At 52.5% G+C, this 15,561-nt stretch overlaps 1 protein-coding gene across 5 annotated transcripts in view; it reads right to left on the bottom strand.

Moving 5' to 3' along the window:
* ELFN1 (extracellular leucine rich repeat and fibronectin type III domain containing 1) overlaps positions 1-15,561 on the bottom strand; it is a 111,784-nt gene that overhangs the window by 14,214 nt on the left and 82,009 nt on the right. The window lies entirely within an intron of this gene.

The raw sequence follows: 15,561 nt of genomic DNA, 5'->3' as shown, positions 1-15,561 counted from the left end.
GTTGAAAAAGCAAGTGAACCCGGAACACCCACCCTCTCTGGAGGAACGGAGTTTATCGTTAATAATCTACTGCTAAAAGGGTAACATCTGTTTTGGGCAAACTGTAATGAGATTTAAACCCCAGGTGGAGGGAGGACTTCACAGTAATAAATGACTTTCTGTATGTCTAAATAGTTTTAATTTTTTTCCTGGCAGAAATAGCTGCGTTTCACCTCAGGCTTCTTTTTTGCCAGCTCTTTTTGTTTAATGATTGCTATTAATTTCCAGGGTGGCAGATGGATTCTAGCCTGGTGTAGTCTGAAATTAGGAAAAACAGCCCATGAAGGTGTGAGCTTGCCGTGAATGTGTGCACAGGTCACACGTGTGCTGGTGGGATGCCACGTGTGGGTGTTTGCTTTCCAGGGGAACTATTGCTTCTTGATAGCTGCTCCCCACCCCTGGGATGTTTGAGCATCCCTCCCTTGGGTAGGAAGAAGAATTAACGTTCCTGGTCACTGCTAGTGGCTCTGCCCGTTTAGACCTTGATTCAGCAAAGCTGCTGATTTCAGCAAGGCTTTGGGAGGAATTCAAACCAGCACTTAAGTGCTTTGCTAAATCCAAGCTGAAGTGAGCTGGAGAGCAGCAAGGGGTCCCCAGGACGTGGGAAGAAGCTCCCTGCCCTGGCCAGGCAATGCCCATGGCTGGGTGCTGCTACTTGGGCATGAAACACACTTTTTTTTTTTTTTTCAGTGCTTTTCCTGACTTGTCGTGCTTATTTATTTATTTTTAATAGTGTGAAATGCTCCAAACAGGCAATCCTTCTCCATCCTCTGGCTGTGGAGACAGGTGGCTGCTGTTGAACCCAGCACACCCTGCCACAAGCTGCTAGTGTCCAAAGGAGGACGTTCTATATCCTCTCTGTCAACACCTCCTTTTCAAGGAGAAGCCTACTGAAGAGCTCATCCCAACTAGCGCCGTGGGGTCCTGCTGGGGTGCCCTCCCTTCCCTTTCCCCCATTGTGGAGCATCTCTATATGCAGGTGTGGGGGACATGTGGGCGGCCAGGTGAGAAGCTGGGTCCAGGAAACAAGGCTGATGATGAACAACCATGTGGCAGCACCCTACAGCCAGGTAGCTGCCCTAAGGTAAGAGCATGGTGGAGGACAGGGGAAGGAGGGAGGGTTTTTGGTGCCGTGGGCTGGGTGAGCCCCGGGGATGGAGGAAAAGGGGTCGAGATAGAAAGTGCAGCATCTCAGGTGATGCAGATAATCTCCTTTAATCTCCTGCTCAAAATAACCCAAAGTCAAGTAAAGGAGGGATTATATGGCCTAAGCCACTGTTATTGCCAGGGTGTAACAGCCTTAGGTTGGATCTGAAGGGCTGCTGCGGAGGAAGAGGAGCGGCAGCAAATATTGGCCTCTACTGGAAATGCCTCCCGAGCCAGGGTGGCTGGGTGGGCTGGGGACCCTCCTGGGGTGGCCCAGGGCGAGTGGGGGCTGCAGGGTGGGCAGCTGCCGGCAGGCGCGGGGAGACATTGTCTTAGATGCCCACTCGTCACCTTGGCATTACCGATGGGTTTATTCTTAGTGCAGGATCCAAAGCGCTTTATAGCCATTAATTATCCTAATGGGGCAGCAGTGACCATCAAACCCATTTTACAGATGAGAAATAGAGCCCACGAGGAGGTAAATGACACACCAGGTGATGGGGCAGGGCTGGAGCCGGGTGGTCAGTCCCTGCCTTCCCAGCTTTTAATGGGCCTTTTCCTACACCCTCTTGGGTGCGCGCTGGTAGGCTGAAGGCATCTCCTACCCCTTGCCAAAAAAGCCACACCGAGGTCCAGCTGCTGCCAGAGAAAACTGAATTGCAGAGCCCCGTTCACCAGCTCCCGGCGATGCCTATGAGATAGCAGCAGCACAGAGACGGTGTGAAGTGGGATTGCAACAGGGAGGGAGCAGAGCATGTTCATTTTAATGAGCTTGTCCCTGCCTAAAGGAGAGAAAAAGCGAGAGGCCAACCTGGTTTAATAAACTCCAGCATGCGGATTTAATCAGATGGATTATTGTTCCCCTGCACAGGGATGAATATATTAAAAAAAATGATTCAAACTTCCCCCCTTTGTTTTTCATTTGTATTATGTGCTACGGTGTGATAAAACATCCTGGGGCCAACTTGCAAGGCAATAAAAGACCCAGTAAAGCAGAGGAAGGCACTGATCCGTGCGAGCGAGCCCAAGCGCTGCGGGGAGGGAGGCTGCTGGTGGGCAGGGCTCCGAATGAGGGGCTGCAGCATCCCCAGCCCCACACCAAAACCCCAGGGAAGAGGCGGTTATGGGGTCTGACCTGCCGCCAGCTCCTTCTCAGGCCTCCAGCCTTGACAGTGCAAAGAGTTTGTGATCTGAGATGACTGATAGGAGTTTAAGTAAGTCCAGTGCTAAAAGCTGTCCCTGGTCGAGCTTGAGACCTTCATCTCACTACAGAAATGTCTGTGCACAGGTGTATCCCCGTGCTCCTGCCCCAGGAGGGAAAGAGGGACTCACCCAGTCCCCCACGTCCTGCGGGGACACCAGCTGGAGCGATGTGCTGGCCGTGTTTTGGGGTTAGATGGCACTTGCCTTCAAGGGAATGGTGCAACAGGACAAAGTTTCCTCTGGACTCCCCCCTCCTCCTTATTAGGAGTCACTTCATTGCTGCCTCCCCATTGCACCACCTGCCAGGCAGCTAGGAGTGGGGTCCTGGGTGCTGCTTATTAATTTAGAGAAATTAAATGGCTGTGGTTGCAAAGCTGCACGCTGTTGCGTGCACGGCAGCAAGGAGCGAGGGCTGTGCTAGAGGACGGAGCGGGGCTCTGCCACTGCTGGCGGGCTGAATGTCACGTCGCTGTGCCCTCGGCCTGTCCCTGGGGACAGCGGGCATCGCAAGGGGGCTCGGGAAGACCTTGGTGCAGCACAGCGAAGAGCGAAACGGGTCTGCAGGCAGGATTGTAGCGGTGTGTGCCTCGGTCGTGCTTTTTGCTCGGGGCTTTGCAAGTCTCTTGCTACGTGGGTGTGAATAAAGCCAGCTTAGGCAAAATAGTCTTTTGTACTAAATCCTGGACAGACCACCTGGAGCTGTGGGCACAGACAGGTCTCGGGGCCTCCAAGCTGCCTCCACGGAATTCACCTCCTTTGCCCTGCCCAAGCTCACCGCTCAGGCACAGGCTTAATGTCCTCCAGCCCTTGCTTTGCTCACTCTTTTCTGGCCCGTCAGGCTGCGTGCCGCCCTGCGACACGAGGAATAGGCTCTCCAAGGCTGGGACAGGGCACCCAGCTGGATTTTAATCACTCTCCTTTAATATTAGAGCCAGAGGTGTCCAGCTGCACCGGTGTGTGGTGAGACAGCCCTCAGGAGGACAGCGACCATCCCTGGCAGGTTATGGATGGACACTTGGCTAAAGGCAGCCCGGAGGCATTTTTGGCAGGGGGGCTGCATGTCCCCCTGCCATGGAGCAGGGCTGTGCCTGGCAGGCCTGCGGCCCAGCCCTAGGACACAGGCTGGGTTTGTGGTGAGAACCCAGAAATCGCTCTCGGCTCGGTCCCCACCTTCCTTCGGGATGGATCACTGCGGGGTGACGGTAATGTTTGCAGGAGGGAGAAATGGTATCTGCTGCCTTTGGAAAGATTGCTGTAATTGTGTCATTGACCCGTTCACTGAAAAATCACTTATTGCCACTTGGTGTTAAGTATCACAAACTTTGGCTTCTAACACACCCCCATGCTACTGCTTCATTACTTTATCCATTATTGCTCATAAACACTAATAAATAATCCTATTTTCATTCTTACCATTGTTTAAATGGTCATTAATTGTGGTTTATATGCTGTCTTTGTGTATTTGTGTACGATCGCTTCTCCATGATTCCTTGATTAACTGTGATTGATTGTGTATTTTAAAACCAATTAAAAGTTTCAACACTAAAAGGTAGAGTCTTCAGCAGTAATGCTCCGCGACATTGCCATTTATAATGGAGCTATTACAGTGCCGGGATCCATTAGTGTGGCACGCTGTGATCTTTATTTTCCGGATCCATGCAAATACATATGGTGTATGTGAGTGGGCACATATGTCTGTGTCTCCTTTGTGTGGGTTGTATGGCTGGAAGAGGCTGTATGGTGTCCCTGCCCAGGGCAGGGGGGTTGGAACTAGATGACCTTTAAGGTCCCGCCTAACCCAAACCATTCTATGGTATGGGAAAGAGTCAGCTTCTCACGGGGTTGCTGGACCACATAGGGTGGGCTGGCATTTGTAGGTGACCAGGTATCACCCACTCCCTTCCTTAAGACATTAATGCAAGGGCCGAGTCCCAGGACCCCGTAATTCCCTTGCTGGGCACGACAGCGCTGCGTATTACTTTTCTGTTGGTGAGGAGGAGCTGGCTGCTAATACCCTCAGCTGAACGGGGCCACAAAGCGGGATGGGTGGCTTTCTGCGTCGCTGTTTTAGTGTATGTATCTCTGTCTTGGTGGGGTGGAGGTGGGGGATATGTGGGAGGGTGGAGGTGACTGTGGTGGTGCTGATATATGATGGAGGAGGAGGAGGGACAGCCACCACCTGGGCACCAGGGCACGTGCTGGAGCACAGATCTCTCTTCCCTATAACGTCATGCCTGTATTGTATTAGTCCTCAGCTCCTCATACTGCTGTTGTGCCGGGAAAATGTGTGTCCCCAGCACCGGATCAGGAGGAGATGGGGTTAACACCGCTCTCTTCGTGCTCACCACCTTCCCCCCAACATCTGAACCCAGCATGCCTACGCCTCTGTGCACTCCAGAGCATCTCTGCCCGAGCAAGTTCTCCTGGCTCATCCCCTGAATTAGGGCTGAGGACGTAAGAAATTTTGTGCAGGTGCTCTGCAAGGGAGCAAAATCCCCAAGGAGCCAGCGGGAAATCGGGCCCTTCCATTCGATCCCCTACTTGTCCTCCCATCCTCCTGGATGTCTGCCCGCTGCCCGGAGCAGGGCCCTCCCAGCCATCTGCCAGCTCGGGCAGAGGATTCCTGTGCACTAAGCTGCTCAGAGACATTTGTCACCTACCCCTGGTCCAGCCACATGCTGCAAAAAAATGCCTCGGTGCCCCCAGTGCAGCTGCTGGGAGCGCCCGTGAAGGGAAATCACCAGTCTTGTTAAACGATGGGAGAACGGGTTTGTGTAAGCCCTGGAATGGGATCACTCTATCGTATTAACTCACCCGCTCGCATTGATGTTAATGAAATAAAGAAATATGATGGTTCCAGACTTTTAAACTTCTTATAGCTCGATTTGCATAATGGCGACCGCTACCCTGAACAGGAACTGATCTGTCGAAAAATATTGTTCCAGTCCTCTATCATTCAGCTCAATGGAAGGCGCAGATTGGCCCACAGGGGCTGTTTTTTGCTGATGGAGTGGAGTTTGCCTAGTGCCGAACATAAAAAGCTAAAATTAGGACGCAATCCAATATTGTAAAAAAGAAATTGGTTAAAAGTTATAGATCAATAACTGTTAACGTGACTCTATTTTTCAGACAGACCGGGTTTCTGCTGCTGGTGACGTGGAGGCAGGCTCCTTCCCACTGGCTGAAGCAACTCTGTGGTTCCCCCTCGGAGGAGCCTGTGGCTGCCAGTGGAGGCTCAGCTGCCTTGAAGGACCCTGCGAGCTCTCTATGCTTTGTGGATTTTCTTGTGGAAGTTTGTCCCTCTCTCCCCTGGGCAATGAAAGGTTGGTCAGGGCTTCACCCAGTACCCAGGTCTGGGTGTCAGTCCCATCTCTGCCTTCCTGCATGACCCTGGGCATCAGGCTGTGAGCCCTGGAGTGATGCCGGTCCTCTGGGAGCATCCGTGTGAGATAGATCATGCCTCACTCCTTGATGCCCTAGAGCACTCCTACTTAGAATCAGAGAATGTGGTGGGTTGGAAGGGACCTCTAAAGGCCATCTAGTCCAGCCCCCCTGCAGTCAGCAGGGACATCTTCAACTAGATCAGGTTGCTCAGAGCCTCATACAGCCTGGCCTTGAATGTCTCCAGGGATGGGGCCTCCACCACCTCTCTGGGCAGCCTACTTGATGCTTTAGTTTGTTGCTCCTTCATTACCTAGACCTCTGCTGCTCCATGCCCTAGATCCCTGCTCCTTGATTATATAGATCTCTGTTCCTCCATGCCCTAGATCTCTGCTCCTTGATTACCTACATCTCTGCTCCTCCATGCCCTAGATCTCCTCTTGATCATCTAGATTTCTGCTCTTTGATGCCCTAGATTTCTGCTCATCAGTGCCCTAGATCTCCGCCTGCTGCAAAGACCGTGCCTCTCCCAGCAGATGCTCCTGCAGTGCTTCCAGCTCTTCGTGATCAACTGGATGCTTTCTCCCTCGTGGGGAGCAGGGGCTTGGTCTTGGCATATCTCTGTCTCATTTGTAAAGCGAGGTAAGCATCCCTCCCCTCCACCCTGTGTATTTAAACCATGGTGCCCCCACGGCAGGGACTGTCCCTCTCCATCAGCCTGTGTTTAGGGTGTGCAGACCCAAACGCTCAGCTATGATGACGGGGACAGGGGAGCATGTGGGAGCGGGGAGCCATCTGAGCATCACACACCAGTGTGACGATGGCCCTTCTGCCCCCACTGACCTTGGGCTTGCCTCTGATAGCTCGTTACAGCCTGCCTTTGATCACTTGCCTCTCCTCCTCTCTGTACTTGGAAACGCTGGAGAGCTTTCCTAACCAATATCATCAAAAAGGACATTTTTATTTCCAAAATATACCACGTAATTAGAACGGCGAAGGGAGAGAGCAGCCAGTCCATAAAAACACCCGCTCTGCGACAGTCTCTGTCCTGACTCTGCGGGAACTGGGGACAAAAGACAACTGGTTTTCAGTGGGAACAGGGCGGTTTCCCAAATATTGGAAATACCCCTCAGGTCCTAGCCAAAAAGGGGTTCTTCCACTGCATGAGAAGGGTTTGGCATGGAAATGCCCTCACCTGCAGTCAAACGGGCTTTGCTGAATCGGGCCCGTTGCAAGCGTGGATTGAAAGGCTGCAACCAGCAGCACAGAGACCCTCACCTAAACCATCATTGTGTAAATGTACCTTCTGATTGAATTGCTGAACATCTCACCGTCACCCATGGTTTTGCTAACACACTTGCTGAACTGGGACCATTTCCAGCGGGGCAGGTCCACCCCATGGCACATGAGGAGCAGGTTCCACCCCAGCTGCTGGCTGTGGGCAGGGGCTGCCTAACAAACCCAGGTCCAGCCGTTCCCGTCTCTGCGGCTGCCCCGTGAAACAGCTTACATCTTAAAAATTGATGGGGTTCATTTCCTGCCTCCGTGCACTTACTGAAAGCACCAGTTCTACCATTACCAGGGATGTCCACATTAATTACTATCATAACCCAAGTACCTTTGCGTGCGCTCCCTTGCCTGGAGAGTCTGTCCCAGCAGTGACCTGCATTTCTCTCCCCTCGAGACCTTTCCCATGGCTGGGATTTCCATCAGTGCTACCTGCAGCAAAACAAAGCTGATGCCGGGGTGATCCCGGGGAGGATCAGATCAGATAGGTCTGCCGACAGGTCAGCTCTGGCCCAGGCTCAGAGGTTCACCTGGAACATGGGGGTTTCCTTCCCCTCCTTCTCCCCTTGTCTCATTGAGCATCATCATCTGTCCTGCCCCATGCCAGGGGATGTGGCTTTTCTATATTGTGCAAATGATTTAAATATTCATTGGGAGCCAGAGACTGAGTCCGTGGCTGGGTGGTGGAACTGCTTCCCCTGGGACTGTCTGGGGTCCCCATGTTGAGTACCTTCAGCTCTGAGACCCAGGGACCAACCTGCAGCTTTCCTCCGGTTTCTAAGGGGAAAAAAACCCAAAAACCAAGTCATGGAAAAATGCCCAGCTCACTCTAAACATAGCTCCTGGGCGATGGGAAACAGGCCATTCTGGTCTGCTTTTCAGTGCCCTGTGGACTGCCGAAAATTACAAATCTCATCTTCTTTGCATAAAATGCTGATTATCCAGTGTTAAACACAAGCATGTCTTAGACCGTGAAAGGACACGCATGAAAGAGATAAAACACTAGAAATCATGAGGCAGAGGGAGCCAGCAACTTAAACAATCATCAACAAAGCCTCTTCAGCATGGACTGAATAGCATCCAACCCAGGTGTCACACAGTCTAGTCAAAAGCCTGACCAAAAATGTACTTTGAATACATGAACACACCAAAATCAGGGCCTGGAGGGGACTGGCAAGTACAAGAGAACACACCGTGCATTCAGGATACGTCATTCCTGCCTTTTGCTATTCACCTGAAAACCCCCGGGGAAACACCAAGCCTACAAACCATCAGCAGCAGTTCCCCAGGAAAAGGTCTACGAATTATAGCGGGTCATGAGCCGAACACGAGGTATCGGTGTCGCATCAAGAGGCAGACGGTGCCCTGGGATATACAAGCTGCCAGCATGGCCTGCGAGACTCACAAAATCATCTTTCCGGTCCGTTCGGGGCTGGTGAGGTCTATGCTGGAGTAGATTCTGGTATCGGCGGCCCCTATCAAAGAGGAGGTGGCGCTTGCTGCAGGCAGCGCGGAGGAAACAGAATGATCAGAGGTCTACAAGACATGACCTACAAAGAAAGATTGAAAGAATTGGGTTATTTAGCCTAAAAGAGATGATGGAAGAAGAGATGTGATAACAGTCTTCAAGTGCTTAAAAGGATGCTGCCACAGGGAAGAGAATAATCAGTTCTTTATGTCCATGGTGGACAGGACAAGAAATAATCGGCTTAAATTACAGCAAGAGAAATCAGGTTAGACGTAAGGACGAAAAGGGCTCGTGGAGCGTGGCAGTGGGCTACCTGGGAGATGGAGGGGCTCTGTCACTACAAACACACTGGGGACAGGTTGGCAAACATCTCTCGGGCTTTCCGTGGGGAGGGAGGATGTGCTGGGGCAGCACTGCACCCCCTCCACATCCCTGTGGTGCCTTCAACATGAGGTCTGCTGCTCCGGGTTTGCCCAAAGCGAGGTGGTCCTGCAGCGATCGCTACAGCTGGCTGGATGAATCCCAGGCACCTCGGCTGGTGAGAACTTCCAAGACAGAAAAATTTGATTTTTGTGGCAGATTGGGGGCACAAGTCAACATTTTGGGTTATTTTTTTTTGCAGTAAAGAAATACTTCAAAATGGATTTTTTTTCCCCCCATCTCTTTCAGCTGCTCTATTGCAACACAAACAAAGCGGAGCATCCCAGCCACGCCACCTGGGCAAGCTGAAATGACACCGTCCAAATGAAACTTGTTTGATAATGTCCTTGCAGAAAACATCAATGAAATCAATGTCTCCCCTCCAAACAATTAGGTGAAGTCAAATCACCAGTTTCTGAGTGAATAGACTTGCCTTGAGACGTTTTTCAACCAGCTCGGAGGATTGTTGCTACCAGAGAGGCAAAAAGAAAACACAAAAAGGGCTCCTTCCAGCCCAAGTGTGCCCAGCAGCCAGTATGGGGGATCCACCAAGGTGTCCAAGAGTGGCTTGATCCACTTCCACCAGGCAGCACCTCCGCCGCGCTGCTGAGCACGCACCTTTGGGCTAAAGATTAAGAAATTCTGTGTTCTCGGGAGAAATTATTATTACCCCTGGATTCCAAGAACCATCCTTTATTTTAAAACCTGCCTCCTAATTCATTTTATATTTGCCCATAAAATCTTGGCCAGGGTTTCTGAGAGATGCGGTCTTTTGGAAAGGCCAAGTTTTAAATGGAGCTGACTCAGCAGAAGCTAGCTCGATTGAAGCAGTGCCTATTTGAATATACACCACTCCTGGACAGGGTTGAAAACAAAGCAGAAGCAGCTGGATTCTCCCCCGACTTTGTTTTCTCCACAAGCTCTTGGCTATGGGCAGCAAACCTCGCTGCTGACCTGCAGGGCTGGGGCTGGTGAAGTGGTGGCGAGCAGAAGGGAGCCGGCAGACTCCCTGCGGTGTATCCCATCATCTGTTGACTTACAGTTTAGTACAGCTGAGACGAGAATCAAAAAACAGAAGAAAAAGGAAGAAATAATGAAAAAAAAAATTAAAACCCTGTTAGCGATTAATTTTCAGCCTCACTGCCCAGCATCGCTCTCAAGGAGGGGACTGGGGATGGAACTAAAACTTAGCTTATTAAAATAGCAGTTTGGTTCGCCCCAGGATGCTCTGGGACAGGCAATCCCTGCCCAGGGGAAGGTGGTCGCAGCTCCCTCCCACACCACAACGGGGGCATGCCAGGACTTGGACCAATTTTAACATAGCCCGTGGCGCAAAGCCTGTTTCTGCCTTTCTTTTCCCACGTTGCGATCGCCTTAGTTGTGCCTGTGGTGCAGCCTGGCTCTGGGCACGATGGCAGCATGTCTTGCTCGTTCATGTTCATGGGGCAGTGCTGTCCCAAGCAGCTCTTGCTTGGTAGATGAGTGTCCCCTCCACAGTGTTACAGCCTTCATCCTCAGGCTCTCCTCCTCACCAAAGACCTGGAGCTGGGAGGAGAAGATGGGTCACAGAGGATGGCCGAGCTGCCACGCCAGTGTAGGACTGGGGATTACAGTGGGATCTTATCCCAGGTGGAACAAGTTTCCTTTACTTCGAGGAAAAATTCATTTTAGCAACAAGGGAAAAAGAGAAGAGTGCTGGAAGTTGACCACCTTCTCGTACCGTGAAGAGTGTCTGCTTCTGATGTCCTCGCTGCTATGAGGCGTTTGAGTGACAGCCAGGCTATGAAATATGGCCGAGGCTTTTTGAACTTGACAGCTCAATCCATGAACAAGCAAAGTCCAGAAGAGAGTCCAGAGCTGCTTAGCAAGAGCAGGCTAATAGCTAAGCACACAGCGAAAACCTAATGGGAACACCAGTATCTCCTAACTCCAGCTTCATTCAGAAAGCCAAGAATACAGAAGTGAGTCAATTTGTGTCCAAAGACCATAATGAACATGCCAGTGAAGATGCCCAGAAGCAATAATACCATAAATTGGCAAGGTGGCAGCTGCATTCATCAGCTCAAACAAGAGCTGGTCATCCATAATCCAGCGGTATCAAAGACCAGTACTTCAGCTTCGATGTTATTTCCACCTTAAAGTATGGGTGGGAATGCTTGAAATTTGCCAGCAGCCCCAACAGATGTGTCACTGCTGCCGAGAGCCAACACCGGATGGCGATCCAGGGGTATGAAATGCAATTAATTAATTATAGCAAGTGCTGAGAATCGTGATTTGAATCATGGGGATTGAAACCTCCTCAATCCCCAATTCCTCTGGAGAAGTGAGAAGTGAGCGTGTGCCTGGGGCGTGCACCAGTAATGGTGATCAATGACCCGTTGAAGTGGGGCAGCCCAAAACCTGCATTTTGGGCACCCTACACCAGGGCAGCGATTCGGGGCCAGCTCTGGCACAAGCCAAAGCGTGGTGCCCATTGGGTTTGTGCTGCAGGGACAACACACAGGACCCTGCTGACTTCTCCTCTCCACGCACGGGGCTTGCGTCCAACCTGCCGGCACGAGCTCAAAACCACAAGGCAACCCGCCAGCTCCCGTCCTTCCCTTGGGAGCCGGGGAGAAGGGTGGGAAACGTGCTGCAAGTGCCCAGTAACTCCTGCCCGCTCCCGCCCGCTTGCAAGAACCCCTCCATCATCCGCGTCTCTCGCTGCCAATGGGGGTTCGCGGCCGCCGCCACCGCGCCCGATCCCCACAAGAGATAGCACGGCGTTATCTTTGCCCTGCCACTCGCGCCGCCGCATTTGCCAGGGAGCAATTTGTGCAGGGAGATAACTTTCCTCCAGGGTCGCATCCTGCCTTCCCCCGCGCAAAGCGATGGGACTCCCGGCTGTCACGGGGCTCTGGTACCCTCCCCGGGGGGAGCGCTGGCTGCAGGGGGGCGGTTTGCTCACCCCAGGGTAGCCCATGATGCGGTGGCTGTGGGGAGAGGAGCCGTGAGTCCCCAGCAAGGACCTTCTCTTCCCCCCGCCCCCCACCTTTCAGGGGAAACGGGGTGATTTGAACCCCGTGGGCCTCCACGAGTCGCACAGCGTTATTCATGTAGCAGCTAATGGAGCTCACTCAATCCATAAAGATTTTAAGTCAGGGGTTTGATGTTAATTATGGACCAAAACATTTAATAGCCCGTTACACTTCCACGAGGCATTTTTTTAATTAAAAAATGATATATTGCACAAAAGGGGAAAAAAAGGGAGAGGAATAATTGAAGACTCTTTTATTCCAGAACAACCAGAGGCAGGGAAGGCAGCGAGGAGCCGGCGTGTTGGGGATCGTGACGGAAATGCCGGGAACTGGCGGTGCGGGAAGCCAGGGAGGGAGCAGCCTCATCCCACCAGGAGAAGGTACCCTGGGAAGGGGAGAACAGCCTGGCCGGAGGCAGGTGGGTGGAAATCCAGGTCAGGCTTTTGGCCACCACATTGGCTTCCCCTTACCTGTTGAACCATTTCCTTGCGCTGCAGAAGGCTTTGTTTCAAACCCCTCATTCTGAATCCCTATCAGCTGTCTCTCAGGAAAAACGGCTAAACCCCCAGGGTGAGAATTAGTCTGGAATAGTTCAGGGACGAAGAAAGTCTGACATGTCTCGCGCTGACGCTACTCCGCTTTTCATTCAATATTTAAAGACAGGTTTGAGCAGGGGCTGGCCTGCGATGCATGCAAATAGTCTGTGCAACATGGAAGGTCTTCAGCAGAGCAAACCAATGCTTCCCCTGGCGGCTCGTGGTCCATGGGGCAGGGGGGCAGCAAGGGAGAGCCCAGGAGGGACCAGCTCCAGGTAGGAGGTTGTTATGACAGGAGGAAGAGAAGTGGGATGGAAACGGGGCTGCCCAGGAAAAGTTAGGGTGACTGCTTAAAATCGGAAGTAGCAGAGTATGACCCCCAAGTCCCTGGCCATGGATGGACTTGCCCAAGTCCTCCTGCGTCTCCAGCTCTGCGCCTTGCTGTTGTTCACTTCCCCCAACTCTACAATGGGAATAATATTATTCCCTCCTCACAGGGTTTTGAGATGCTCAGTTACTATGGTGATGGGGCCATAAAAGTACCAAAGATAGCAAGAACAATAATAATATCAGACATGGTAGGAGCCAAATAATTGCATTTAGGGCACGCACACAAGACAGAAAGGAGAGCCACCTCCACGCACCACAGCTCTCAAACCCTGAAGACAAAACTTTTGTTATACCAACGGGCTCGCAGCCTGCTTAAAGGGCCAATTTCCAATTCCAGCACCACCCACCCAAATGCGAGGAGTTGGCCGCCAACGGCCGCCGCTCCAGGACTGGTCCCACCTCTCCCCAGGGCCAGCCAGGACGAGGGGGGAGCAGCGGGACACAAGGCCCCTCGCCAATGCAGAAATCAAATGTTCCTCGCACCAGCGCTGTAACACAAAGTCCCCGCAGATGTTCGGCCGCCGCATTGTTTGACCAGCTGAGCGTTTTGCCGCCCAGAGCGGTGAGCGTGGCCAGCACAATGCCGCTGGCGGCTTGTGCCTTTGTCTCTGCTGAGCATAGCGCTTGCCTCATTATTTTTTTTAATTTATGGGCTTTTAATTGAAAAAAAATGTATAACATCTGTGGCTGCTTAATAACACCTGTGCGCGACAAGGCTGCTTTTCAGCAGCGATTGTCACAGCGTTCTCATCTGGGCAACGCCGAGCCGGTGCTACGTGGCCTCCTCTGAACTGCTCAGGCAAGAACGATCCTTGGAGGGCACGTAATTAACAGGCGATGCGAAACAAGATGCCATGAAAAAAATAGGAGCGAGATCTCTTCTAACAAGGGGAAAGCTTTGGCGATGAGCAGGTGATGAGTTTGTAATGCCTCTTCTGAAGAAATGCCCGCTGGCACGCGGACAGAGAGCCGGGCTGCCAACCCAACGCTGGTGCTGTGGTCAGGGGAGGTGTGGAGCGGGTCTGGCCTTTCCATCAGCACTCCGGGCACTGTTTGCACCTTGTTGAGCACCCACCTTGTGGCTGCCCCCAGCTCTAGCCCAGGAGCTGCCTGCTCCCTGATGATGGCACGGGCAAGGCTCGTCCACCCCTTTACAGCAGCACATGCCACCAGAGCAGTCACTTACTGCTCTGGTATTTGCTGAGCCCAAAGGGGCTGTCGCCGACGTGAACACAAACTGCCCTTCTGCCATTTACACAGCAGCTCTGTCACAGCTGCGGGGGACCCACCGTGCGCATCCGTGCTCTAACAAACATTTGCAGCATCCCAGACGCGGGCTGGGAGATGTCACCACCCGTGCTGCCCACACGACGTGTGGGGAGCTGCTGCAGCACCGGCTGTCCAAGCCCGAGAGCTGGGGACCTTGCCCCAGCCAACGCAGAAGGCAGCAAACACCCCTGGATGGCCAAAAACCCCAAATCCTCCTCCTTCATCGTGAGGTCTGGAGCCCCAGCACCCCCCAGGTAGTTTTTACCACGAGTAAGAGGATCTCTAAGCTCCTTGCTGGCATCACCACCCAAATCCTCATGGTTTTGACAGCCTTGAGTACTGAGGCAGCTCCTACTGAAAGCTGCCTCCTTGCAGCATCTCCCGGGGCTTGCCGTGCAGGTGCTGGCTATAACTGCTTGGCTGTTCAGGAAGCACAAAGCAGCCTGGGAGGCTTACAGGTGCCTCTTACATTTATACATGCTCATGACAAAGCTGCCAGCAGCACAAGTGAGCAAGGAGCAGGGGGGGACACGGCTCCGGCTGTGCCCAGGCTGAGGCTTCTTACTCGCCGGAGCCGCCCTGCACAAAGCTGGAGGAGGTTTTATCCACTCCTCACAGCTCTGGGAAGCTCAGGCTGCCCTGAAATCCCTCTTCCCACTGTGACTTGGTAAATAAATAAAATCCTGTTCCCTGCTGAGCTCAGTAGTGGAAACGGGTCTGCCAGGGCTGCAGGCAACCAGCCTTCCCCGGGCTTTGCCAGGGCTGGTGGGTAGAAAGCAGGGGCCAGCAGAGAGGTTTGGCTAGGGAATAAAGGAGGCAGCAGTGCAAACATTTCCACGTCCAGCCCTTTGTCACCCTTTGTAGTCCTTTGTTACTCCACATAATATGGGGTATTTGAGCAGATCCCCTCCTTGCACATCCCCCCCGGTGCAGCCCCCGCTCTCTCCCCTTCAGCACAGCGAGCTTCAACGGCACGGCCCCTCCCTCGCTCACACGCTCGGGCTATGAATTCCCCTCGTCTCCCAGAGTACATGAAAAAAATCAATGTAATTACACAGCAAACATTAATTATGATCCAAAAATGCAATTGAGAGGGATCGATCTGGAGGAGAGCTGCAGCTAGCCACCAAATTACCAAAAACCAAGTCAGTGGGGCTGAGGCCATGGGGATGTGCGGCCGGTCCAACCACCAAAGCATCCTTGGAGGTACCTGGCTTGACCATTTTAGTCTCTGGTTTCTTTTATTGACTTTTCCAGCTCGTGTTGTAAGTCGAACAGATGAATTTAATGTGCGTGTAGATAGATCTAGGTGCCCCTGGCCATGACACCCAAATCCTAAAGGTTTCAGCACAATCAGGCATGGAGTCACCACAGCCACATTGGAGGGATGGGTGGTGCAGACCCT

This window comes from Larus michahellis, chromosome 8, assembly GCF_964199755.1.
Source record: "Larus michahellis chromosome 8, bLarMic1.1, whole genome shotgun sequence".
In the NCBI taxonomy this organism is placed as follows: domain Eukaryota; kingdom Metazoa; phylum Chordata; class Aves; order Charadriiformes; family Laridae; genus Larus; species Larus michahellis.
Note: the sequence above shows the minus strand (reverse complement) of the source record. Positions and strands in the feature narration are given on the sequence as shown.